We start from the raw sequence: 27,300 nt of genomic DNA on the forward strand, positions 1-27,300 counted from the left end.
ACGAGCGACTTTGTAATCCTGGTATTGTACAGAGAACCTTAATGTGAGTCCGATGATCAATGACTCAGTTTAGCAAATGTGTTTGACACCGTGACTGATAAAAGAACGAAATAAAATTTCACAACATGACCTTTATATCGATAAAATTTTGCTGTCATTGTGCTGGTACGTGTTGCGCATTAAAGTAAGTGAAGTGTCAGCTGAATCAGTCGAATACTTTGGTACACACAACTTGTTTTAGCAATCGTAATTTGCATGTGTCTTTCAAATGGATAGAATGTAATTATGCGCCACAATAAAACGATTTCTTTTTGGATACTCGATCACCGAAGAAAATTAATTGAATGATCTTGTAGTTTTAAAAAGGTGCCTGATCCCAGGTAAAATGTGCACCAAAGTTGATACCACAGCTAGAAGCGTACAGGCAACACGGTGACAAGTGAAAATTTGTACCAGAGCGGGGCCGGAACCCACCTAATGTTCCATGTTTTCCAATAGTTCTACCGTGGGTATCTCAGAATATCACGGCTGATAGGAAAGGATTTGCTGGAGGACCGCGGCTTACCCGCTACAAGGACTATGCTGAACTGAATCGAATGCACTGAAATGAAGTGAATGGATCGATGGAAACGAAATCAGTGAAGATGCAATGCGATGAAGCGACATATGTGCAAACCGGCTCCAGTGCTGCGTCTACAGTGTAAAAAATGTGTTGGGACAACTGAAAACTAGTGCCAGCCTGGTACACGAATCCCGACTTCCTTCATTTCACGATCAGTTGTCTTACCCATTAGGCTGTCTGCCGTACCTGCAGACTTAATCCCAAACTTCCACCATCACTGATGAAAAAAACTGCTTTCTGTGCTGTTAAACGATAGGTAATCAAACGCTTATGAAATAGTGGACATGATACAGGTATATTAACTCTAAAATGCGCCGTGCATGAAGACTACCACGTATATTGAATGTCGAAGAGACCCCTAGTGCAAAAACGAATTTTCCGGGAACATTTAGAGCAATCTGAACGTATTCCAGCTGTTTTTGTCAGCCCATTTCTTATTGTGGACTAGTCGTCACCCATCACGTTACGCCAAAAAGGGAAGAAAAATCGAAGCACTGGTTGGATGTCCGTAGCTTTGTATCCTAAAAATTGCAACAGTTATGAAGTACTGGGGAGGTTATTATCAGTATGTTCTGGGATTCCAAATGGATTCCTCTTATAGATTATATTCAGAGGGTGAAAGAAGAAGCATTGAATAATATCAAGACTTTTGCACTGAATTTCAGAAAATAAATTGTGCGAGGAGGCCTGGCTGGAAACAGAAAAGTACTATCTTCTTCCAGAAAATGTACCCTTTGGATATGCCGTTTCCGTTTTCATCGCTACTTGTGCCGCAAGAGCGAAAGAATTTGCTCAGTACTGGTTGGATCGATTTTTAATGCCAAGGAATGGGGCAGCTGCCAGTTAGAATGGAAGCTGATACAGGGGAAGATACAGCCTTCGCATCCGAATCTGTGGGTGACCATGCTGTTGGCCACCAGTAAGTTAACTGCTTTCAAGAAGCCAACGCTGCATATGAATGCAATGGGTAAAAGGGGGAACCCAAACTTATAAAATCAAATAATGACACGTAACCATTTGTTACATACAGTGCAACTGATTTATTTCTGTCTAGATTATAAAAGGCTGATAAAACACAGGTTCGCTACTATCTCTCATTTCAACATCATAGGCTGATTCCCACTGAATCGTTGAATCAAGTGTCGCAAAAACATCGACTGCCGACAATGGTAAGGTACTTATGTTTGTCTGGTACTTGCGCTGGTGGAATTACGAGGTAAAGGGAACTGGTAACCAGTGACCATATTACCTCATGATTCGAAGGAGGTGGCCAAAGCCTGACGTGACTCTCTGGAGCAGATCCCAGAGGAAGCCGAGCGTGGTCAATCGCAAACCATTCCAATTTAATGATTACGGTCGCTTCAAATGGTTCAAATGGCTCTGAGCACTATGGGACTCAACTGCTGAGGTCATAAGTCCCCTAGAACTTAGAACTACTTAAACCTAAGGACATCACACACATCCATGCCCGAGGCAGGATTCGAACCTGCGACCGTAGCGGTCGCGCGGTTCCAGACTATAGCGCCTAGAACCGCTCGGCCACTCCGGCCAGCATTACGGTCGCTTATAGATACTCATAGCATTTCTGGACACAAAGAGCTGGCATACTATATAGTGCCAACATGAAATCACGTGCGCAAAGCGTACGTAGTTAGCATGAGAGACTCGTGATAAATCTGGACTAAATGAGCTAAATGACTGAGAGCTAATCAAGTCAGAGTCGTCCTCGTATTACGTCGACGCTGTAAGAGTGACGTAAGCGGTCCTCCCGTCTGCCTGGTCTCGATGCCAACAGAACTGCCAGTAGGAGGAGATGACACCCAGACCTCTTTCAATAGGAGCAGCAGGTGTCCATCTGCTTCCTAAGTCTGACAGACACAAAAAGCAGACCGACGACGGCGGGGAAATATTCGTTAATCAGCCTTGCGACACTCCTTTTTAACAGAAATGTAGCGGGAGATCCCTCTGCGCAAGGCAGCTTTGGAGTGGCCAAAGGTTACAGGGCTTTTGTAATGAAGTGTCTGTCATCTTAGTTAGTCTCTTAAGTACTTGAAAGTGATATCTGTACAGAAACAGTTTCTAAGGAACATACTGATATGGCTAGTCGAAGCTTAACCCTCCAAATTGACGCAAAATTAGCCCATCAATGAATACGACGTATTAATTAACGCTCATTCGAAACTGTATAAAAGTCATCGGATCCGTATTCATCCCTCAATCACAGTTAATGCTTTCCATTAATCCTTCTTTCTCCGTTTTCCTCAGAGAAATGAGTCTTCACAAATTGTCAACAAAGATGTTTCGGCAGTGAGAAGCAGAAGTGTGAATCGTTATAAATTTTCCTGTGTTCAACCATTTTGCACCCTCTGACTTTCACACATTCCCGCATATAAAAATATCTGTGAATAGAAAACGTTTGAGTCCAATGAAAACATTATGGTAACCATTGATACACACATTGAAGACTTTCCAAAATCATATGGACGGAATTCAACCTTTGGAAAAGGTTTAAGAAAGTATGGTGACTTCAAAAGCGGCAAAGTCAAACACAAGATCCTAAGTGTCCTAGGAAATCAAAATTTTCAGTTATTTTAGGCGTAGAAATTTTAGATTTGTTCTCAGAGTTTGAAGTGTTTTCTCTGTTAGGAACTGAAATTTTCCAACTATATGTCATTTGGTCTACTATGTTTTGAATATGTCTGTGTGACAGTGATTTCCTTTGGCGCTATTCAGTGATGTTATTCGTAGAGAGACACCAAGGGGCAGGTTCAGCAGCGTGGTCGGAAAGGATTTTATTTCTCTGGGCAGAATGACACAGTCATGGAGTTGTGATTTAAGCGCGTCTGGTATCTGTTAAGTGTAGATGGTAGTAATGGATGCAGTGTCCTGTTTGTGCTGAATAGAGATGAGGGGCGGAAGAGGACGAAAAGCAATGCCACGCTCTCGAATAGGACTAAAGGGATTTACCGAGCTTGAAGGCTACATACGGAGACGGATCATCATCAACAGTGTCACGTGCCCTCGCGCCATTAGACACTGCGGAGAAGTTTGGAATATAATCAAGGACATTGACATAAATCCGTGGTCTGGTAATGAGGAACTTAACAGCACCTCGACTCCACCCCTTATCGGCCAAATACTGACGGTGAACTTTCTTCCCCCGTCGGGATTCTAACCGGCTTACCTCAGAATCGAGCGGCGTCGCACGGGCGTGCGTTAGCGACCCCGGCCGCGGAGTCGGGTGCGCTACGTTGCACCTCTCTTTCATTGTTTTCAGGCTTTAGGTATTCTGTAGGACTGACTCGATGCTAACTTCTTTCTTGGAAAAAGCTTTTAGACGAGTCTATTTGTCCGGAAGTGTACGTTTTATCTGTGAGCGAGATTCGCAACCAATGTTCACGAAGAAGTTTTACGCTTGTTCAAACTGAACAGGGCCCCAGGACCCAACTGAATATGTGTCAGATTACATATGTGCAACTTACAGCTGCGTTTACCCCTCTTATAATACACTGCAGATCATTTGAACAATAACCTGTACCGAATGGCTGAAAGAACGCACAATTCTCACTCGAACAGGGGTTACGTAAAGTGACCAACAAAAGCAGCGACCAGTATCATTGACATACAGCTGTTGTACCATATTAAAACATATTCTGATATTCTGAAGGAAAGCGTAATGTGATATCTCAAACAGAACGACCTCCTCTATGCGAAACATCACGGATCCCGAACAAATCAGTCATGCGAAACCCAATTCGCGCTTTTCTCGTGCGACAACTTGAAGGGCGTGGCTAACGGCCGCAGGCGTGTACAGTAATGCGTGATTTCCGAAAGCGTTTCAATCAGTACCATTTGGCTCTTATTAACGAAAGTAAGATTTATGGCGTATCAAGCAAAGCTTGTGTCTGGATTTAGGATTCCTTGGTAGGGTGGAAGCAGCATGTAATCCTTGATGGACAGTCATCAACGGATGTAATGGTGTAAGTAAGCTGTTTAGGTTTTTATATTGGTAACACCACGTAGCGCTCTGTATGAAAATCACTGGCTGTGCTGTGTGCAGTCTGTGGCTGGTTGGCATTGTTGTAATATTAGCTATTGTAGTGTTGGGCAGTTGGATGTTAACTGCGCGTAGCGTTGCACAGTTGGAGGTGAGCCGCCAGCAGTGGTGGATGTGGGGACAGAGATGGCGGAGTTTTGAGAGCGGATGATCTGGACGTGTGTCCACCAGAGTCAGTAAATTTGTAAGACTGGATGTTATGAACTGCTATATATATTGTGACTTTTGAACACTATTAAGGTAAATACATTGTTTGTTCTCTATCGAAATCTTTCATTTGCTAACTATGCCTATCAGTAATTAGTGCCTTCAGTAGTTAGAATCTTTTATTTAGCTGGCAGTAGTGGTGCTCGCTGTATTGCAGTAGTTCGAGTAACGAAGATTTTTGTGAGGTAAGTGATTGATGAAAGGTATAGATTATGGTTAGTCAGTGCCATTGTAGGCATTTTTGAAAGTCAGATTGCTTTGCGCTAAAAATATTGTGTGTCAGTTTAAGCACAGTCATTTATAATTTTTCTAAGGGGACGTTTCAATGGTATCCTCAAGCAAGCTGCAGGGAAGAAGTGCTTTCAGATCTTCGCTGCTCGTGTTGTGTATTTTTCGCTGATCACATTAGTGGTAACCTAGTAACGGCCTTCTTTATATTGTGGATTACGGTAATGGTTTTTGTATGGCTTCATTATTACTCATCCGAACATTATACAACAAAACTACAGTGATTTGGCATTCATAAGTTTAATGCGTTATTGTTTTATTATTACGATCTCATTATGAGCCTGTAATTGAATTTGACAACTATACTTTTACTGTAGATTGATCTACAAGTTATCTATCCACATACATTCACAGTACCTAAAGCTACAACTAACAAACAGTTATGGTCTATGCTAACTGTGACTTATTTACACCGAGGTGACGAAAAACATGGAATAGCTATATGCACATATACAGACGGCGGTAGTATCGTGTGAGCAAGGTACAAAAGCGCAGTGGATTGGCGGAGCTCTCATTTGTACTCAGCTCATTCATGTGAAAAGATTTCTGGCGGGATTATGGGCGCAAAACGGGAATCAACACACTTTGAACGCTGATTGGTAGTTGGAACTAGACACATGGGACATTCGATGTCGGGGCTGACGGCCTTCACTTAACGATCGAGAGCAGCAGCGTCTTCGTAGAGTTGTCACTGCTAATAGACAAGTCACTTTGCGTGAAATAACCGCAGAAACCAAAGTCAGATGTATTACTATCGTATCCGCTAGGACAGTGCGGCGAAATTTGTCGTTAATGGGCTATGGCCGCAGACGACCGACCCGAGTGCATGAATAGCACGACATCGTCTGCAGCGCCTCTCTTGGGCTCGCGATCGTATCGGCTTGACTTTAGAGGACTGGAAGACAGTGGCATGAACAAATTAGTCCCGATTTCATTTGGTAAGAGCTGATAGTAATGTTCGAATAAGGCGCAGACCGGACGAAGCTATGGACCCAAGTTGTCGACAAGGCACTATGCAAGATGGTGGTGGTTCCATAATGGTGTCGGCTGTGTTTATATGGAATGGGCTTCATCCTCTGGTCCAAATGGACCGATCGTTGACTGGAAATGGTTGGTGACCATTTTCAGCCATTCATGGACTTCTGTTCCCAAACATCAATAGAATGTTTATGGATGACAATGTGTCATGTCTCCGGATCACAGTTGTTCGCGTTGAGACTGAAGAACATTCTGGACAGTTTGAGCGAATGATTTGGCCACCGAGATCGCCCAACATGTATCTTACTGCATATTTATGGGACATATCAAGAGGTAAGTTCGTGAACAAATCCTACACTGGCAATACTTTCGCAGTTGTGGACGGCTATAGAGGGAGCACGGCTCAATATTTCTTCATGGGACTTCCAACGACTTGTTGAGTCCAGGCCATATCTGGGAAAAACTATATTAAAATACATCCCATGACGTCTTTCATTTGTTATTGGGGAAGCTATCGTAATTTCGAAGGCATATGATGCACCGAACTATCGCCGTTAATCTATGCACTTCCCTTCTTGAATAAAGTTCTCATTCTGTAGCGGAAAGTGCACTGATATGAAACTTTCTGGCAGACAAAAACCGTGCACCGGACCTACAATCGAACTCGGGAACTTTACCTTCGCGGGCAAGAGCTCTATCGACTGACTATCCAAACACAACAGACGATCTGTCCTCAGAGTTGTACTTCGTCCAGTACCTCATCTCCTACATTCCAAATTTCATAGAATCTCTCCTGTGAAATGAAAGAACGTTTGGTGTTATTGAGTGGGAGACCCATCTGGGGTAGGGATGGCGGCTATCGCTGACACAACCGATTTACCGTGACACCAGTTATTTCATCTGCAGTCTAACCTGACTGCTAAAACTGTTCAAAATAACAGGTTTGTGAAATTAACGAATTTCGGTTTTTCATTGATATGATTTCCAACAATAAACTTACACATTGCATGGAAAATGAAAAATTCTACGATTCCTTTATACTTCTGCGTTATACATTTCAAGATACGCTGAATCAAAATAACGAATAAAACAGATAAATAAAAGAAAACTTGGTGCGTCCACCGTTCGCTGCTTTTCTCAAAAAGTGATGATGGGCTGAATATTACAAAAAACTGAACAGTATTCTCCAACTGATTACAATTTTTCAAATCACATTGTGATCGAGGATCATTTCACTGTTTGGGCATTACGAGTAGTCACTGTTAATGGGTGTAAACAAAGGTTGGAGAACTTGTGACGAAGCAAGCTGGGATATTTTTACTTCCCCTGTTGTTTTTACGTCTGCCTCCTTAAATTCATTTTTTCAGTTTTAACTAATTACCAGTAACATACGTGAGCGTTCGTATAATCCGAATTTTCATAAAAGAGAGAGGTTGGCCCTCAGTTTTAAAGAATATAACACCAGATCTAATTTTGTGCTTAGTTTTATGTATGTAATTGATTTTCTAATTCATTTGGACTATTCCTAGTTAGTATCTTTAGTAATAGGGTGAATCAGTAATTGTTTCGTAACTTAAATTCTAGTATTGATGTATAAGAAAATATAAATTCTGCACTGATTATAAATATTTGGAGGATCAACTAATAATATTCTTAAGGAAGTTATTTGGCTCTATTTGAAAACATGTTAGCAAAGCTAGACCTTACTTAATTCCAAAGTAATTAACAGTTTTGTCAAAAGTATTGTTTGCGTAATGATATCCGTTAATCTCATCATTTAAACAAATTATCCCGCCTAACTTGTAGTAGAAGGAACTGTGAAAAAGAACCACTTTTTCGATATATACAGTTAATTGAATGAGTTACGTTTCAATTTTAATTTCTGTAAATTCAACATCAAACAGTGTGTAGTTTCAGTACCTATTATTGAGAGCATATATATGGGCCCAATTTTTGGTACCGAACAAGTCAGTCCACTGCCGAGTTTCAGACAAGAAACCTGTGTTGATTAGAACAACAACAATGCATCGACTTAACTGTGAAATAAGTGTTACACCGATAGTCCACGTGTTAAAGCAATGCCAGTGTCTGTTCAATTTATTTGAAAGATTGTGATATGTGTCGTTAGGTTTTTACTGCTCGTAGATGTTCAACATTAAACTATTATAGCAGTATGTTGATATTTGTCTGGAAACTATTAATGAGGCTTATCGAAAGTTAAACAGTAGTGCACTGGCCATATAACTGTATATTATTGGGTTGTTGTGAACAGTGAAAGTAAAGAAATGTGAAATACAAGTTACCACCTGTCGGCTACATTATTTACAGTAGTCAGTGTCGGAATTACAAACCCCATTTTTCAGCCAGTATGGCAATCCAGTACGTCGACACTGAGGGCAATCAATGAAGAAATAAAGCAGGCGAACGTCACAAACTCCCGTTTTGTGCTAAGTTGTCCATTTCTAAAGGCCGCGGCTAGGTAATGGCATATTATGTAGACACAGGTAGCAGATCAACACATTTCTATTTATATTTTAAATTATCAATGAAATCTAAGTTTTTAATTTATTACCAATGCTGTAACTTCCTTTTTTAATTATTTCATGGGACTGGCCGATCAAAAATAAGCTTTTGCGTAAAATTTATAGCGTTCGTTTTCTTTAATTATTGTGAATGAAAAAGCCGTTCTATCTTTACTTTTCAACGGAAATTTTTGCTAACAAATGCAAAAAAGCTCTTTTCGAACCTTCAGATTAACAATTTGGATAATGGACAAAACCAAGAAGAATTACAAGGAAATAGTTAAAATGTCAGTAATGAATTAATCCAATGGTCAATATTTATTGTCATATCTGTTCATGAATACTCATTGTATAATGTGTTGATCGGTAAGTCGACTCCTTTCTTCAGAAACAATATCACTGAAAAACGATATCAGTCTTTCGGAAGCTACTACAGAATGTTATACGAAATTCAGTTTTTTTAAAAAAGTCTTATCTAAAATCAAAAATTTCGCACCACTGCTACGGCAGATTGGTATATTGGTTTTATTCCCGATTATCAGTAAAAAAGGGAAATACCTATTATAGCCGAGACTAAACAAATACCGAAGTATCCCTGCTATTCAGAACTAAAATACCGGGATTGGTTTCAAGTGGTCGGTTTTTCCCAACTCTGATCTGGGATTGTTCGGCCGCCTAGTGCAAGTCTTTTTATTTGAAGCCACTTCAGTTACTTGCCATTTGATGATGATGAAGACAACGTAATGCCGAGTCCCTGAGCTGATAAAATCTTCGACTCAGCCGGGAATTGAACCTGGGCTTCCTGCATGACAGTCAGACGCGCTGACAAATTTTTTTTTATGTATTCTCCAGTCTCTGAGAGAGACACGATCAACTACGGAGGCGGACAAACTTGTTAGACTATAAGGACATTTGCTGGCGAAAGATAAAGCCCCGTGTTCGTGTCTCGGTCCCGCACACGGTTTTATTCTGCCAGAAAGTTTCACTTCACTTCTTGTGTGCTTTGTAATTCTTTATTGAAGACACAGTTTTTGTAGTCATCCAGCACACACAAGCTGAGACACAAGCTTACGTATTGTTAGAAAATCCAGAAAATCCACCCGAAAATTTTGATTTTACTGAAACTTTACACTGAAAAGATAAAATCTGTTTTTACATCTGAATAATTTATGTTTTGACTAACTTTTAGTAATCAGTAATACTGCATTAAGTCTATAATGAAGGTACTGATTTGATCACATACATTGAAACTAAATCATTGGTGGTCGTATATAACTTAAAAACACGCAGTGAGAACAAATCATGGCTGAAAGCCTTAAAAGTCCAAGTAGATAACAACTTTAACGACAGTTGCAGTTTTACCATTACATTCAAAACATCAAAGCTGTGAAGGACTGTTAATAATGGCTTTAGAATTACTGTTAATGCAGAACGTATCTCAACAAAGTTCATCAAAGAATAACAGGACATACTGTAAATAATTGGATTCAGGCAGTTTCAAGTCAATCGAACGCATGGAAACATTTAACAAGATATACGGACACAAATTCACAAAAGATATTGACCTTCAACTATTGACAATAGACAATCTAAACGAACGATAGCCCTCGCCTTTTATGTCGATGGGTGGATTATGCATGCAAAGTTCGTCAGTGCTCAGAACCGCTGAGCACCTTGTACAGCGTAAGTATCGTCCGCATGTTCTTCTCGTATCCAGGCTTCATTACATGCAATGATTATTCCAGAAAGCTGTACAAATTAAATAGTGCCTCTCCGTGGCTAATATCCTTTGGAATAATCTGAATCCGGCTTTATTTTATCAGGTCAATGATTACTTCCAGCCTCACATGCTGCGCCAACGTGTCGCATCGTATCACATACTTGATAAAAACTGTTTCAGTGCCGTTATCTTTTAAGATGACAACTCATGGACTCATATAGCACAAGCCTAACCAGCCTGACATTACGCACACTTTGCCACATACAATCTGTCTGAATGGTTCACTAAACATTTTACTAATAAAAATTTAATTTAAAAAGAATAAAGAAATAAAGTCTAAATAATTATACAGAGCTTATATGTATTCATTATACACCCTAACAGTGTTGTGTTACCAACAAGGTGTTTGTAAAATGTATAGTAACTGTGTACTAGGTGTATGTAGTAGTGTTGTTATGTTACAACCCAAGACATTTTGAAATGGTACAGGTATCGATAATGAAGTACTACCTGAAACAAGTTTAATAGATGGTCAGTCAGGTCTCTATAAGATTTGAAGTGTGGAACGATTGGTAGCTTGTTTTATAAGCTGTGAAATGTAAAACTGTGTACTTTACAAAACACAGTAAAGTAGTATATTAAGACTGAAACATCTATAAGCTACATTTGGAATCAGTTTGCTTACCAAACTCTCACGCCTCCTATCTTAGAATATTGTGTGAGATTCATACCATGCAAGAAAGTGCTGAACGTATGCTCAAAAACACTAACTGGCAAACGTTTGAAGAGAGACGTCAACTATCCCGCGAAAGCTTACTTGTAAATGATTAAACTCTGCTTGTATCTCCGAGCCAACTGTCTCACTTTACGTGTAAGCAGTGTACAAGAACAGTGGTTTATTGGGACTTTTGTTATGGATCTTAACACGACGATGACTTGTGTACGTGTCGGAGGACTCTTTTAAAGTTTGGCATGTTCCAAAGCACAGTTGTTTCCAGTATATCAGTTGATGATAGCCTTGCAACTGTCAAGATACATACTTTCTACAGTCAATCATCATCATCATCATCATCATCATCATCATCATTTAAGACTGATTATGCCTTTCAGCGTTCAGTCTGGAGCATAGCCCCCCTTATACAGTTCCTCCATGATCCCCTATTCAGTGCTAACATTGGTGCCTCTTCTGATGTTAAACCTATTACTTCAAAATCATTCTTAACCGAATCCAGGTACCTTCTCCTCGGTCTACCCCGACTCCTCCTACCCTCTACTGCTGAATCCATGAGTCTCTTGGGTAACCTTGCTTCTCCCATGCGTGTAACATGACCCCACCATCTAAGCCTGTTCGCCCTGACTGCTACATCTATAGAGTTCATTCCCAGTTTTTCTTTGATTTCCTCATTGTGTACACCCTCCTGCCATTGTTCCCATCTACTAGTACCTGCAATCATCCTAGCTACTTTCATATCCGTAACCTCAACCTTGTTGATAAGGTAACCTGAATCCACCCAGCTTTCGCTCCCATACAACAAAGTTGGCCGAAAGATTGAACGGTGCACAGATAACTTAGTCTTGGTACTGACTTCCTTCTTGCAGAAGAGAGTAGATCGTAGCTGAGCGCTCACTGCATTAGCTTTGCTACACCTCGCTTCCAGTTCTTTCACTATGTTGCCATCCTGTGAGAATATGCATCCTAAGTACTTGAAACCATCCACCTGTTCTAACTTTGTTCCTCCTATTTGGCACTCAATCCGTTTATATTTCTTTCCCACTGACATTACTTTCGTTTTGGAGATGCTAATCTTCATACCATAGTCCTTACATTTCTGATCTAGCTCTGAAATATTACTTTGCAAACTTTCAACCGAATCTGCCATCACAACTAAGTCATCCGCATATGCAAGATGCTTATTTTGTGTTCACATATCTTAATCTCACCCAGCCAGTCTATTGTTTTCAACATATGATCCATAAATAATATGAACAACAGTGGAGACAGGTTGCAGCCTTGTCTTACCCCTGAAACTACTCTGAACCATGTGTACACCCTCCTGCCATTGTTCCCATCTACTAGTACCTGCAATCATCCTAGCTACTTTCATATCCGTAACCTCAACCTTGTTGATAAGGTAACCTGAATCCACCCAGCTGTCGCTCCCATACAACAAAGTTGGCCGAAAGATTGAACGGTGCACAGATAACTTAGTCTTGGTACTGACTTCCTTCTTGCAGAAGAGAACTTTTGCTTGCAAAAGTTTGCCTCCTATTCCATAATCTTGTAGAACAGACAATAACTTCCTCCTAGGAACGCGGTCATATGCCTTTTCTAGATCTATAAAGCATAGATACAATTCCCTGTTCCACTCATAACACTTCTCCATTATTTGGCGTAAGCTAAAGATCTGGTCCTGACAACCTCTAAGAGGCCTAAACCCACACTGATTTTCATCCAATTGGTCCTCAACTAATACTCGCACTTTCCTTTCAACAATACCTGCGAAGATTTTACCCACAACGCTGATTAAAGAGATACCTCTGTAGTTGTTACAATCTTTTCTGTTTCCATGTTTAAAGATTGGTGTGATTACTGCTTTTGTCCAGTCTGATGGAACCTGTCCCGACTCCCAGGCCATTTCAATTATCCTGTGTAGCCATTTAAGACCTGACATTCCACTGTATTTGATGAGTTCCGACTTAATTTCATCCACCCCAGCCGCTTTATTGCACTGCAATCTATTGACCATTTTTTCCACTTCCTCAAATGTGATCCTATTTCCATCATCATTCCTATCCCATTCTACCTCGAAATCTGACACATTACTGATCGCATTTTCACCTACATTGAGCAACTCTTCAAAATATTCCCTCCATCTGCCCAAGGCATCCACAGGATTCACCAGCAGTTTTCCTGACCTGTCCAAAATAATTGTCATTTCCTTCTTACCTCCCTTTCGAAGACTGCTAATTACACTCCAGAATGGTTTTCCAGCAGCTTGACCCATAGTCTCCAACCTGTTTCCAAAGTCTTCCCACGATTTCTTCTTGGATGCTGCAATTATCTGTTTGGCTTTGTTTCGTTTCTTTCTTCAACATAACTTTCTCTGTCTACATGGGTTCTGGTATGTAGCCATTTTTGATACACCTTCTTTTTCCTTTTACAGGCTGCCTTGACTGTATCATTCCACCAAGCTGTTTGCTTCATCCTACTTTTACACACTACTGTTCCAAGACATTCTTTAGCCACTTCTAGTACTGTGTCCCTGTACCTTGTCCATTCCTTTTCCAATGACTGTAATTGACTACATTCAACTAACGGGTACCTTTCTGAGATCGCTGTTATGTACTTGTGCCTGATTTCCTTATCCTGAAGTTTCTCCACTCTTATCCTCCTACATATGGACCTGACCTCCTGCACTTTCGGCCTCACAATCCCAATTTCACTGCAGATTAAATAATGATCAGTGTCATCAAAGAATCCCCTGAATACACGTGTGTCCCTCACAGCCTTCCTGAATTCCTGATCTGTTATTATATAGTCAATGACAGATCTGGTTCCCCTGCCTTCCCAAGTATACCGGTGAATGTTCTTATGTTTAAAAAAGGAGTTTGTGATTACTAAGCCCATACTGGCACAGAAATCCAAGAGTAGTTTCCCGTTCCTGTTGGCCTCCATGTCCTCTCCAAATTTACCCATAACCTTTTCATACCCTTCCGTTCGATTTCCAATCCTGGCGTTAAAATCACCCATGAGCAGAACACTGTCCTTGTCCTTTACTCTAACAACTACATCACTGAGTGCCTCATAAAAACTATCCATCTTATCTTGATCTTTCCCTTCACAATGCGAATATACTGACACAATCCTAATTTTCTTGCTAGACACTGTCAAATCTATCCACATCAGTCGTTCGTTTACATACCTTATTGCAACTACGCTGGGTTCCATTTCTTTCCTGATGTAAAGCCCTACACCCCATTGTGCTATTCCTGCTTTGACGCCTGACAGGTAGACCTTGTATTCTCCCACTTCCTCTTCTTTCTCACCCCTTACCCGAATGTCACTAACAGCTAAAACGTCCAACCCCATCTTACTTGCAGCCTCTGCCAGTTCTACCTTCTTCCGAGAGTAGCCCCAATTGATATTAATAGCTCCCCATCTCATTACCATTTGTTTGCCAAGTCGTATCTTAGGAGTCCCTGGTTTGTCAGTTAGAGGTGGGACTCCGTCACCTCCAAAGGTCCGAGGCATTTTGCTCTGATTATTGCAAGCATCATATTTAGAGTACCAGGGAAGCAGGTTGCTAGCCTTACTTGCCCCGAGTCCCATTGGGTTTTACCCCTAACGGCTGAGGGACTAACCGGTGGATTTGGTAGTCTTTGCCGTATGAGCACAAAGGTGACCACGACTCAGAATATGTCCGAGATGCCCAGCCTTATTCCAAAGTAACTGGTATCCCGACTGTCGGGACCACTTACTCGCCACTCATACGTTGCCCGTGGTTCATGAACTAGGACATGACTACAGGAACCCACACCATGAACCACTTCTGCAGTCAATGATGAATAAAATATGACGTCTTTTTAAGAAACTTTTTTACAAATTTGTTCCCGAATCAGTGTTGAGTGAACTATCTAGAAGTATATTACTGTCCCCGGCGTTTAATTTCATTAGATACCATGAATACAAGATTATCCTAACTGAAGTGCGCACAGAACAGTCATTCCTTCCATAATCTGTAGGGGATGAAATTAACAGGAGCGTTAACATTCGGTGCGATGAGAAGTGAGCTGTACCATGCCCTTCACAGTGCTTTACAGTATTTTCCTACTCAATACGAAGTTTCCTTAGTGTTACAGCCCTGTTTTATATATATTACCATCGACATATGCTAGTATTTCTTGAAGGGTATTGATTGTGTACTGTCATAGCCCATTCATTCCCAGACCCTAGGTGCGGCATTTTGTTGATAAGACTTTATGTCTAGCGATGTAAATTCAATTGCGTGTGTGTGTTTTACGCACGTCTTAACAGCATCGAATTGTACCTACGAAACTAGCGCAGCGAAATGCCGCCAATGAGCAGTCTCTACTTTGTGATTGCTCAGTCTTTCGGATTTTGGTTTTAGCTCACTTCTTCGCGAAGAAAGGGTTACAGAATTACAGAGCGCATAAGAAACAAACTTGAAAGATATACAACAAAAATCTCTATCAATAGCGCAATGACATTGCACGAGTAATCCAGTTCTTAAAACTAACAAGCTCAATCTTTAGTCATGATAATCTGAAAGTGTTGTGTTAATGATTACGACAGGAAAAAATATTAGCTTCTAATGACTCATCTTGTTCATCAGGAGGGCGACCGGAAATGATTGTCCGGGAGGTGCAGATATCAACATTCTATGGGATGTGTGGATTACATTTCGCAAAATGGGCATCATTGACATTCAATAAGTGATTAGAACAAGCCAAAACTTGCACCATGAACACGAAGTGAAAAATGGCGCGACGCAATGATCACAAAGGTTCGCACCATCAAGTCCTGAGATTTAAAAAGTGTGCAGCACTTCAGTTAGGTATTCTTTCTAGAATGCATATAGAATCGTATTGGTATAACGAAGGATGAGAACTGATGGTATGTGATGGCACGCAGCAGAATGCGAAACAGTCTATCGTGGATCTTATCGTGAAACTGGCTATCGTTTACGGCGTAGGTGCAGATAGTGCGATAACATGTTTTATAGGCATGGAAACACAGACATCCAGAGGCTGAATTTGCCCAGTGGTTACATGTAGTATGAACTGGAATGTCACACACTGTTCAGGAAGGACAATTTTCTCTACCAGAGTATGATATTTATACGCAAACCAGGAATCAAGCAAAAGCAAGTTATTTAGACTAGCTATTGGCCAAAAGCTTTGCTCATACCATAGCTGCAGTTCTCTTACGTGACGTAAATATTCCCTGCTGCCGTTGCAAGATCACACACATGGGAAAGAATCGTAGGAGGCAGAGCATCTCCAACTTCCCGCAGCACAGTAAATAACTTTCCATCCAATTTACTATCCAGATTAACAATCGGCATAAATGAATACGAATGTGTTAAAACATTGCTGTTAGTTGATCTTGATACAACTCTTTTCGTACCTTTAATTTCCAGGGTTTCTTTCATATGCATTTCCTCTTCAAATCCCGATTGGTCGGAGTAGAAAGAAAATTCCTTGCTGAATGTTGGCAAAGTTTCTTTACCTTAGCTAGAAGTTTACGAACTGATTCCACAGTTTGCTGTGCATTGCCAAGTTGATACATTGTTTGGAATTTCGCTATCTTACGTCTTCCAATTCCGTAGCACTGTGTGCAGTTATATAATCATCCACTGCTTCCCACGAAATCACTGTAATCTATGTCGCGAGCAATTTGATATACACAATGTAGTAGGTCACTGTCATACACATCCTGTAAACCGTATCGAGTACGAGCACCAGTTTTTCTAACACGTGCTTTTCTCCTCCGTTAATTACCAGAAGTTTTTCACATGTCCTAGATGGTCATATTGCTGCTGACTTATTCGAAATCTGTTATTACTTGTTTTTTACTGTGCTGCGGATGATCTTCCATGTAATTGTATTTAGTGCCCACTCTTTAAACGACGATGTCCTTTACTACGTTTCATTGGAGACGGAATTTGTTTCTCCCTGTCCAACAAGGATGATGAACTCAAAGGTTCAAATGGCTCTGAGCACTATGGGATTCAACATCTGAGGTCATCAGTCCCCTAGACTTAGAACTACTTAAACCTAACTAATTTAAGAACACCACACACATCCACTCCCGAGGCAGGATTCGAAACTGAGATAGTAGCAGCAGCGCGGTTCCAGACTGAAGCGCCCGGAACCGCTCGGCCACACCGACCGGCGATGATGAACTGCGTGATTCGAGACCTGTTGCAATGTCACTCTTACGGGAATGGGTAAAGCCTCGAGTAATGAGAGTAATGGTCAGGGTGCACTACGAATATAGTGCGGGACAATAAGTTGGGAACGTGGGTCTCACGGGAGGCGTGCCAAAGATAAGTCCCTGCAGTCGCAGTATCCTCAGTGTCCTTCGCGGCTCAGATGGATAGAGCGTCTGCCATGTAAGCAGGAGATCCCGGGGATCGAATCCCGGTCGCAGCACACATTTTCAACTGTTCCCGTTGACGTATATCAACGCCTGTATGCAGCTAAGGGTATTCATTTCATTGTAGTGATTTAATTGTAATTTCATCTAACGAGCTGCACGGTCACCGATGGTATCTGTTGTATCGGACATGACCAAAAGAACAGGTACCGTCTTCATATATATTATTTATCACTGCCTTTGCTCTGATTTGTATCAATACCAAAAGCGCTGTAGCACTGTTGCGAGTTACTCGTCGACTGAGCAGTTCAACTACACCCCGTTGAGGAAAGGGCATAAAGAAATAACGCTGTTATATCAGCTTAGACCTTATTGCTGGTGGGTGACAACGAATCTGTGTGGGGTACCCTAGTGAAGAGTGAGACAACATCGAAGCTTATTAGTAAGTCCGACTCGTTGAGTCTAAGTGCCTTCAGTCTAATGATAAAATCACTGTAGTTGCGAATATGATGTGAGCACTTCCCCACAGAAGGTCTCAGTAAAGACGGAAGATGTCTAGCTAACTCACACGTTGGAGGACGTAATGGAACACTTTCTTTGTGTATTTTTGGAAGACCATATAACCGTGGTGGAAAAGAGCTGAGAGGTCTTAATCGTTTCGCAACTTCTTGCAGAAGGGAAGAAGAATTCAGCAACGCTGTCGCTCTTCTTTCTAGTCTCCCTGTGAGGTCTTAAGGGAAAATTTCAAGAATCACAAGAAAGAAGAAGTCTGAGGAAAATCCTACGACAAAAGTGTGAAAATGATATTCGAATGAAGAAGAAATGAAGGACAGTTTTCAGACACTATCAGCAAACGGTGATTACAATTTTATGGTCACTTACATAGAACGAATAACCAGGAACATGAAGAATACCCGGAACATACACTATGTGATCAAAAGTATCTAAACATGTGGTTGAAAATGAGTTACAAGTTCATGGCGCCCTCCATCGGTAATGCTGGAATTCAGTATGGTGTTGGCCCACCCTTAGCCTCGATGACAGCTTCCACTCTCGCAGGCATACTTTCTATCAGGTACTGGAACCTTTTTTGGGGAATGGCAGCGCGTTCTTCACGGAGTGCTGTACTGAGGAGGGGTATCGATGTCTGTCGATGAGGCCTGGCACGAAGTCGGCGTTCCAAAACATCCCAAAGATGTTCTGTAGGATTTAGGTCAGGACACTAAGCAGGCAAGTCCATTACAGGGATTTTATTGTAGTGTAACCGCTCCACCACAAGCCGTGGATTATGAACAGGTGCTCGATCGTGTTAAAAGATGCAGTCGCCATCCCCGAATTGCTCTTCAACAGTGGGAAGCAAGAAGTTGCTTAAAACGTAAATGTAGACCTGTACTGTGATTCATGCAAAACGACAACGGGTGCAAGTCCCCTCCATGAAAACCACGACTATACCATAAAACCACCGCCTCCGTATTCTACTGTTGGTACTACACAAGCTGGCAGATGACGTTCACCGGGCATTCGCCATACCCACACCTCACCATCTGATCGCCACATTGTGTACCGTGATTCGTCACTCTATACAAGGTTTTTCCACTGTTAAATCGTTCAATGTTTACGCTCCTTACACCAAACGAGGCGTTGTTTGGCATTTACCGTCGTGATGTGTGGCTTATGAGCAGCCGCTCGACTGTGAAATCCAACTTTCCTCACCTCCAGCCTAACTGTCATAGTACTTTCAGTGGATCCTGATGCACTTTGGAATTCCTGTTGATGATCTGGATAGATGTCTGCCTATTACACATTACGACCCTCTTCAACTGTCAGTGGTCTCTGTCAGTCAATAGACGAGGTCGGTCTGTACTCTTTTGTGCCGTACGTGTCTCTTCACGTTTCCACTACACTATCACATCGGAAACAGTGGACCTAGGTATGTTTAGGAGCGTGGAAATCTCGCGTACAGACGTGTGGCACAAGTGACACCAAATCACCTGACCACGTTCGAAGTCCGTGAATTCCGTGGAGCCCTCCATTCTGCTCTCTCACGATGTCTAAAGACTATTGAGGTCGCTGATATGGAGTACCTGGCAGTAGATGGCAGCACATTGCACCTAATGTGAAAAACGTATGTTTTTGGGGGGTGTACTGATACTTTTGATCACATAGTGTATCTTTATCGACAGAAAACATAAAGAATTACCTAAGAGCACGAAGGCTTAAACAAAATGTGTATACATGAAGAAATACTCCAACAAAAAACAATATAATCAAATGTTTTCTGAGAACCCTCCTCGACGAGTTACAGGATGGACAGAACGGAAGCAAAAACACACCGAACGGAGGAAGAGATACTGGGAGGGAGAGAGGTGCTACATAAACTCAAACGCGCTCCCTAGTTGGGCACAGCGAGAAAAAAACGATAAAAAAGAGGAAGGTCAAGACCTAACGAAAAAGCAACTTACGCCCGCAAAATGAGTTTTCCTTCGTTCGCAGAATATGAGATACTTATACACGAGCCGCCGTGTAGTACAAATGTAATTCCTGGAATAAAAGCGTAGCTGCTGACATTTATTGCTAACAACTTGCTGCCGTTGGAGAAAACCGATCGAGAAGTCTGTGCCAAGGCCGGATGCAACACGGTAGCGCACGCCCACACGCCGCTGGCATGCCGGAAGCAGCCGTGCAGCCGCGTGGGCCATAACTCCAGGAATCCCACGTTCTCTTCGACCTTGCGCCCTCAAAATTCCACCTTTTCCGTTCTCTATCCGACAGTCTTCAAGACCTTCCTTCGATAGCGAATTCGTTTCTTTCATATCACAAACGAGCCACTTTCTGCAGACATGTATTAACGATGGGGGACGGTCATGAAAACTAAGAAAATGTATTAGTAGGTATTCACCGCCGACGCTGGAAAAAAAAATCCTGTGGCGGTAAGAGGACGGCTGCATGATATGTTCTGCGCGGAGACAGTGTATACTTCGCAGTGTCGACAGTGTGCTCTCTCTGTCCGACGCCTACACTGGTAACAGGAAACGCTGCTCCGAGCACCACACTGGGCTAACATTCAACTACGAACATTTGTACGCTCGGGAAACTAGCGCTGTCGTTTCTCAACCAATTAGTTGTTGAGTTTGTTTTGTGGCATTCATAATGAACACTACAGTGGCTAAGTACCATCACCATGCTTAAATTAACACAAAAAATCACCGGTAAAACTTCTACGCCCTCCGTGAGGGGCACGGTACAGACAGAGGTGGTAGAATGACGTTACTGGCTGGAGCGTCGTGTGCTAAGTTGCAGCTGGCCATTGAATATCACCTCACCGCTCACCTTCTGTTTTATTTTTATTTTGTTTTATTTTTTGTTCAATTTATTGGCTTTCAGTCGTGCCCATACAGTCATCTTATTGGTGCGAAGATGATGCGATTGGTGCAGGTGAAATCGAGTTAAATGCTGGATGTTTTTACCGGCTATCTGATTCTGTTGCGACAGCTATAGAGTCATTCAAAGAAAGTCTACGGTCAATAGCCCGTAAATACCCAGATCATGCAATAATTGTTGGAGGCGACTTTAACCTACCGAGTATAGACTGGGATGTCTATGGATTCATTGCGGAGGGGGGGGATGGGGGGGGGGCAGACAGACAGACATGTGAAATACTTTTTGAAAACGTTTTCTCAAAACTGTCTGGAGCAACTAGCTCGGCAGCTCACACTCAGTGGAAATATCTTAGACCTTGTAGCTACAAGTAGTCCCGACCTTACCTACAATGTCATTACAGAGACGGGGATTAGCGAACATGATTTCATTTTTGCAATTATGATTACGAAAGTTAATAAATCGGTCAAGAAGGCTAGGAGAGTCTTTCTACTAGATAGAGCAGATAAGCAATTATTGGTTCAAATGGCTCTGAGCACTATCGGACTTATCTGCTGAGGTCATCAGTCCCATAGAACTTAGAACTACTTAAACCTAACTAACCTAAGGACATCACACACATCCATGCCCTAGGCAGGATTCGAACCTGCGACCGTAGCGGTCGCGTGGCTCAAGACTGTAGGGCCTAGAACCGCTCGGCCACTTCGGCCGGCTAAGCAGTTATTGAAACCTCACTTAGACAGTGAATTCGTATCACTTAGTTCCAGTAAAATGGATGTAAAGGAATTATGAGCAAAGTTTAAGCGATTGTAAACCGTGGTCTGGAGAATTATTTGCCTAGTAAATGGATAAAGGATGGAAAAGACCTCCATGATGTAATAAGGAAATTCGGAGGATGCTGAGGAAGAAAGGAAATGCACAAATGACGACAAATGAGGGTTAGTAGAGATTCGTGCGTCTGTGAAAAGATCTATGCGCGAACCATACACAACTACCCCCGTCACACCTGAGCAAAAGATCTGGCAGAAAACCAGAGAAAATTCTGGTCTTAAGTAAATTGCTAAGCGGATCTAAGGCTTCCATTCAGTCCCATCTTGACCAGTCTGGTGCGGCAACTGAAGATAGAAAAATGAAAGGCGATGTTTTAAATTTCACTTTAAAGAAATCGTTCACACAGGAGAATCGTAAAACATACCGTCGTTTGACCGTTGGATAGACACCCGTATGGACGACATAGTAATAACCATCCCTGGCATAGAGAAACATCTGAAATATTTAAAAGCAAATAAATCATCAGGTCCGGATGGAATCCCAACTCGATGTTACAAAGAGTACCCTACGGCACTGGCACCTTATCTAGCCTTCATTTATCGCGAATCTCTCGCCCAGCACAAAGTCTCAAGCGACTGGGAAAAGGCACAGGTGACTGTAGTATATAAGAAGGGTAAGAGAACCGATCCCCAAAATATAGACCAATATACCTACCTTCCGTTTGTTCAGAATCCTTGAACATATTCTGCGTTGGTATATAATAAATTTTCTTGACACTGATAAGCGTATATCCACGAATCAGCATGGTTTTTAGAAGGCATTGCAGGCTGTTAACAAAGGTACGCGCATATGGAATAAGTCCATAGACATGTGAGTGGCTCGAAGACTTCTTGAGTAATCACATATCTCAATATGTTGTCCTCGGCGGCGAGTGATCATTGGAGACAAGGGTATCGCCAGGAGTGCCCCAGGGAAGTGTGATAGGACTGATGTTGTCCTCTATATACATAAATGATTTGGCGGATAAGGCGGGCAACAATCTGCGGTTGTTTGCTGATGATGCCGTGATATACGGTGAGGTGTCGAAGTTGAGTGTCTATAGGAAGATAAAAGACGACTTAGACAAAATTTCCAGTCGATGTGATGAATGGCAGCTAGTCCTAAGTGTGGAAAAATGTAAGTTAATGTGGATGAGTAGAAAGAACAAACCTGTAAGGTCCGCACACAGTATTACTAGCGTCCTTCATGACACAGTCAGGTCGTTTAAATATCTGGGAGTAACGTTGCAAAGCGATACGAAGTGGAATAAGCATGTGAGGACTGTGGTAGGGAAGACGAATGGTCGACTTCGGTATATTGAGAGAATTATAGGAAGGAGTGGTTCACCTGTAAAGGAGACCACATATAGGACGATGGCGCGACCTGTTCTTGAGTACTGTTCGATTGTTTGGGATTCGTACCAGGTCGGATTAAAGGAAGACATCGAAGCAGTTCAGAGGAGGACTGCCAGATTTGTTCGGGAACTCAAATGGGAATCCCTGGAAGAAAGGCGACGTTCTTTTCGAGAAACACTGTTGAGAAAATTTAGAGAAGGGGCATTTGAAGCTGACTAACGATTCTACTGGCGTCAACACACAGGACCACGAAGATAAGATACGAGAAAAATATCTGCTTTGAGTATTTAAACAGTTCTGAGTGTCGTTAGATACAAAACATTTCAGTATGCTACACAGAGCAGCTGCTGCCTTAGCATTTGTATCATAATATAATGAACTTGCTTACAGTTCCATAAAAGTTTATAGTTGAAACGAAAAAGAAAAGTAGCTGAGTGTACGGCGTGTAAACCATTGTAATTACGAAGTCGTTTTGTTCGAATCTCGTTAGCCTTCTTCTTCTTCTTCTTCAGTAGCGCTACAGCCCTTGGTGAGCCTTGGATTCTTCTACGATCTCCCCCCACACTTCTTGGTTATTTGCTGTTTTTTGCACCCCCTCGTTAGTACTAACATTATTTTTACTTTTATTTGAATGTTGGATTAATTATTAAATTTTTTTTTATTTAATAAAATTGCAGCCAAATAGCCATATACAGTTACTTTGCTTAACATTTTACATTTACATTTTACATTTTTGCATATTCATTTAACGATTTCACTCTTTTACTGCACAGTTCTATGTGATATCGTTCACAGGCTTTGTTACACAGTTCGCATACACATGTTGCGGTTGGGTCGTGATAAGTTTTGTTTTTGCAGATTAGATGATGAAAGCCGTGAGTAGAAAGTCTAGTTACAACTTGTCGCTGTTCGAAGTTTGGTGCTGTCCATGAACGGTTCGTCATTGCTTCGGTGCCGTAAAACTCCGGCCATATTTTTTCTCGTTTGTCCTCCATGATCTTCAGTTGCTTTCTGGAAGCCCTGGTGTGTGGCATCATATATCGATGTCTGATGTCTTCAATTAGGAATGTCTCTCTCGCTAGCAGGTACACTAGTCTAGAACTTGTTGTCTTTGAGAGACCTAGTGCTCTTTTTAGATAGGTCGATTTTACCTTTTCTAGTATTTCTAGATTTTTTTCTGTCAGGTGGTCCCATATAACCTCCATCCCGTAGGCCAGGATTGGCAAGATCTTTGCGTTGAATAATTTCATGGCCGTTTCTAGACTGAGTAGGCAGATGTTTTTGATGTCCTGTATTGCTATTATTACTTGGGCTGCACGTTCTGTTGTATGTTTTGTGAAGCATTTGCCTGTTGGTTGCAATGTGACTCCTAGGTATTTAAAGTCTGATGAGATTTTTATTTTTTGTCCTCTGATACTGATTTCCGCATTCTTGGGTGTTTTGCCTCCTTTTCTGAAAATTACCATTTCTTTCTTTGCTATGTTTATGTGTAGTTTGTGTTCACTGCACCGTCTGTCTATTTTCTCAATGGTTCTCTGCAGCTTCTGTATATCTGTTGAACCTACGGCTATGTCGTTATATATGTATATGTATATGTATATTATTAAATATATATGTTAGTTCCCAATACTGAATCGCATTTTGAATGTAAATAACATCTTTATTTTTAATCTCTAATCGCATGAAATGCGAATATTCGATTTAAATTAAAATTGGATACGAAAATATGAAGCATATAATAAGAAACAAAATATGTTCGAAATATAGATATTGAGCAGTAATATTAATAAAAATAATTTTTTCATTTAACAGTGAGACATTTCGTATTTCTGTAACAAATTTTCATTATTTTCGTACAATTAGTAATTAAGAATAAAAATACGTAATTCTGTAAAAAATACGATTCAATATTTGTTTATTTGTTAACTCACATTCCCATTTGACAATAAATATAAAATTCAAATAAAAGAAAAAAGGTAGCGACTAGCGAACTTCGAAGTAATGGCTTCGTTTACAAGATTTACTTGTTACACACTCAGCTAGTGGCTACTCTGTTAAAATGCTTTAAATGTTTTGCACTCCACTGTGTTCAGGATTCTTCATATCTTCAAAGACGATCTTTTTCATAAATGTGTCGCGCCGCTTTATATTTTATCCTTATGTTGTACATCTAGTTCCGTAGGACTAAATTGAAGAGCAAACGTGTATGGTCATGGAATGAGTCAGAACATGAGATAAATTAACATCGTACAAATTAACAACGGATAGCATGAAATTTACTCGTAACTTGTGCAGACGACAATTTGAAACAGGTATTTGCTTAATTTTTTTTTCAAGAACCCACCAACAGAACAGAAGTAGAGAGTGATGAGGAAATTCTTCAATTTCCATTGGAAAGTGCGTGGATTATTGTTAAGGTTTTTAAAATTCTTGTTGTAAACGATAACTCCGTCCACAGGCTCCAGCGGGGCTATCGGTGGCGCCGTGCCACCCTCCGCCAAAGGCATTACTGGATGCGGTGCGGAGGGGCTTATGGGATGCTACTTGGGGTCAGCACACCGCTCACTACGTCGGTTGTCAGCTTGCGTGACCTGTAGTCGCTAATACTACTCAGTCAACTGGCTCGTCAGGTAGCATCACGAAGCTCAGTGCACCACATTCCAGTCCTCGCAAAAAAAAAAAAAAAAAAAAAAAAAAAAAAAAAAAAAAAAAAAAGCTTACTGAAAATCGATGCAGCGGAATACTGCACGCTCTTTGCACAAATGTCAAGGAGGTGCGACCCAAATGGAAATTGGATTTCGGCCTTGTACAAACTGAGTGAAAGCTGAAAATTGTTGAGAATAGATAATATCGAAAGCCTTCAACACTGTGACTCACAACAAGGAAGTGGTGGTGGAGTGACGCCCTTGGTTGGTATGAAACGAGAGCACAGTATGCCACTCTTGGTAGTCGACCGCATTCTCACTGCTCACTGCTCACTGCGGAATTAAAGCTGTGAGGAGGGGACGTGAGTCGTGCTTGGGTAGTTCAGTCGGTAGAGCACTTGCCCGCGAAAGGCAAAGGTCCCGAGTTCGAGTCTCGGTCCGGCACACAGTTTTAATCTGCCAGGAAGTTTCATATCAGCGCACACTCCGCTGCAGAGTGAAAATCTCATTCGGGAAGCATCTAGTTTTTTTAACAAGATCCTGATAATCTGCTTTTCATGACAGTTTACCATATACTCGGAAACATAAGAATTCGAATTGTTTCGACTCGATAATTATGAACTTACTTTGTGTAATTCAAAAGTCAGTTTTAGTTGAATTGTGTGTCAGAAACTATAAAAACTAAGTCTTACTGTGATTCAGCCTCAATTTATTTTCTACAAGGTATGAGCTACACTATGTGACACGTTGCCTGTTTTGCACTCAATAAACTTCACTACGAAGCTAGTGTCATCAATAAACAGATACTTTAGATCTCCTGTCAGAAGCCATAACATTTATGTGCAGAGCGATTATAATTAAAGTTCCAGGTCTAAAAAGCTGTAAAAACGAACTAATGCTCAGACTGACGTCAAATTTGTGCAGAGTATTATCGAAGAAGGGGCAAACATTATGGAAACAAAAACCATTAACGCTTATTTTACCATTAGATGACACTTTTAGTGGCAGAATATACAAAATAAAAGTGCAGGGTATACGGATGTTCATTAGTTTGCATCTGAGAGGCTAGGCATGTCTGTTTAAATGCAGGACCGTGCGCCGCTTGTAAAGCTCTTTTACAACAACTGTGACTGTGCGCCTGTAGCTCAGCAGAAGTTCCCGGCACTCAGGGGTTATGCAAAAAGGCGTTGGTCCAACGTCTGCCAAGGGTCTGCAGAAAATCATTAGAAAATTCGAAAGGACAGGTTCTTTTGAAGTGTTGTGTGTCAAAGAGAGGAAAACAACTGCTTCGGCGTCAGTAGAAGATGTGGTCACAGCGTTGCAGGAGGGGTCGAGCGGTGGTGTGCAAACATGTAGTGCACGGGAATTGCCCGAACTTTGGACACGTCTTTGAGCACTGTGCATAAAATTATACAAATCATCCTTCATTGCTATCCATACCAAGTTACTCATATTCCGGAGTTGCATCATGCTAACCGTCCGCCCCCGGTAGCTGAGTGGTGCCGGCACGGTAGCTCAGCGTGTTCAGTCAGAGAGCTGGTTGGCCTCTGTAATAAAAAACTGAGTGGAAGGAACAACAAACGAACTTGGCCGATGTC

This window comes from Schistocerca cancellata, chromosome 2 (assembly GCF_023864275.1).
Source record: "Schistocerca cancellata isolate TAMUIC-IGC-003103 chromosome 2, iqSchCanc2.1, whole genome shotgun sequence".
Lineage (NCBI taxonomy): Eukaryota > Metazoa > Arthropoda > Insecta > Orthoptera > Acrididae > Schistocerca > Schistocerca cancellata.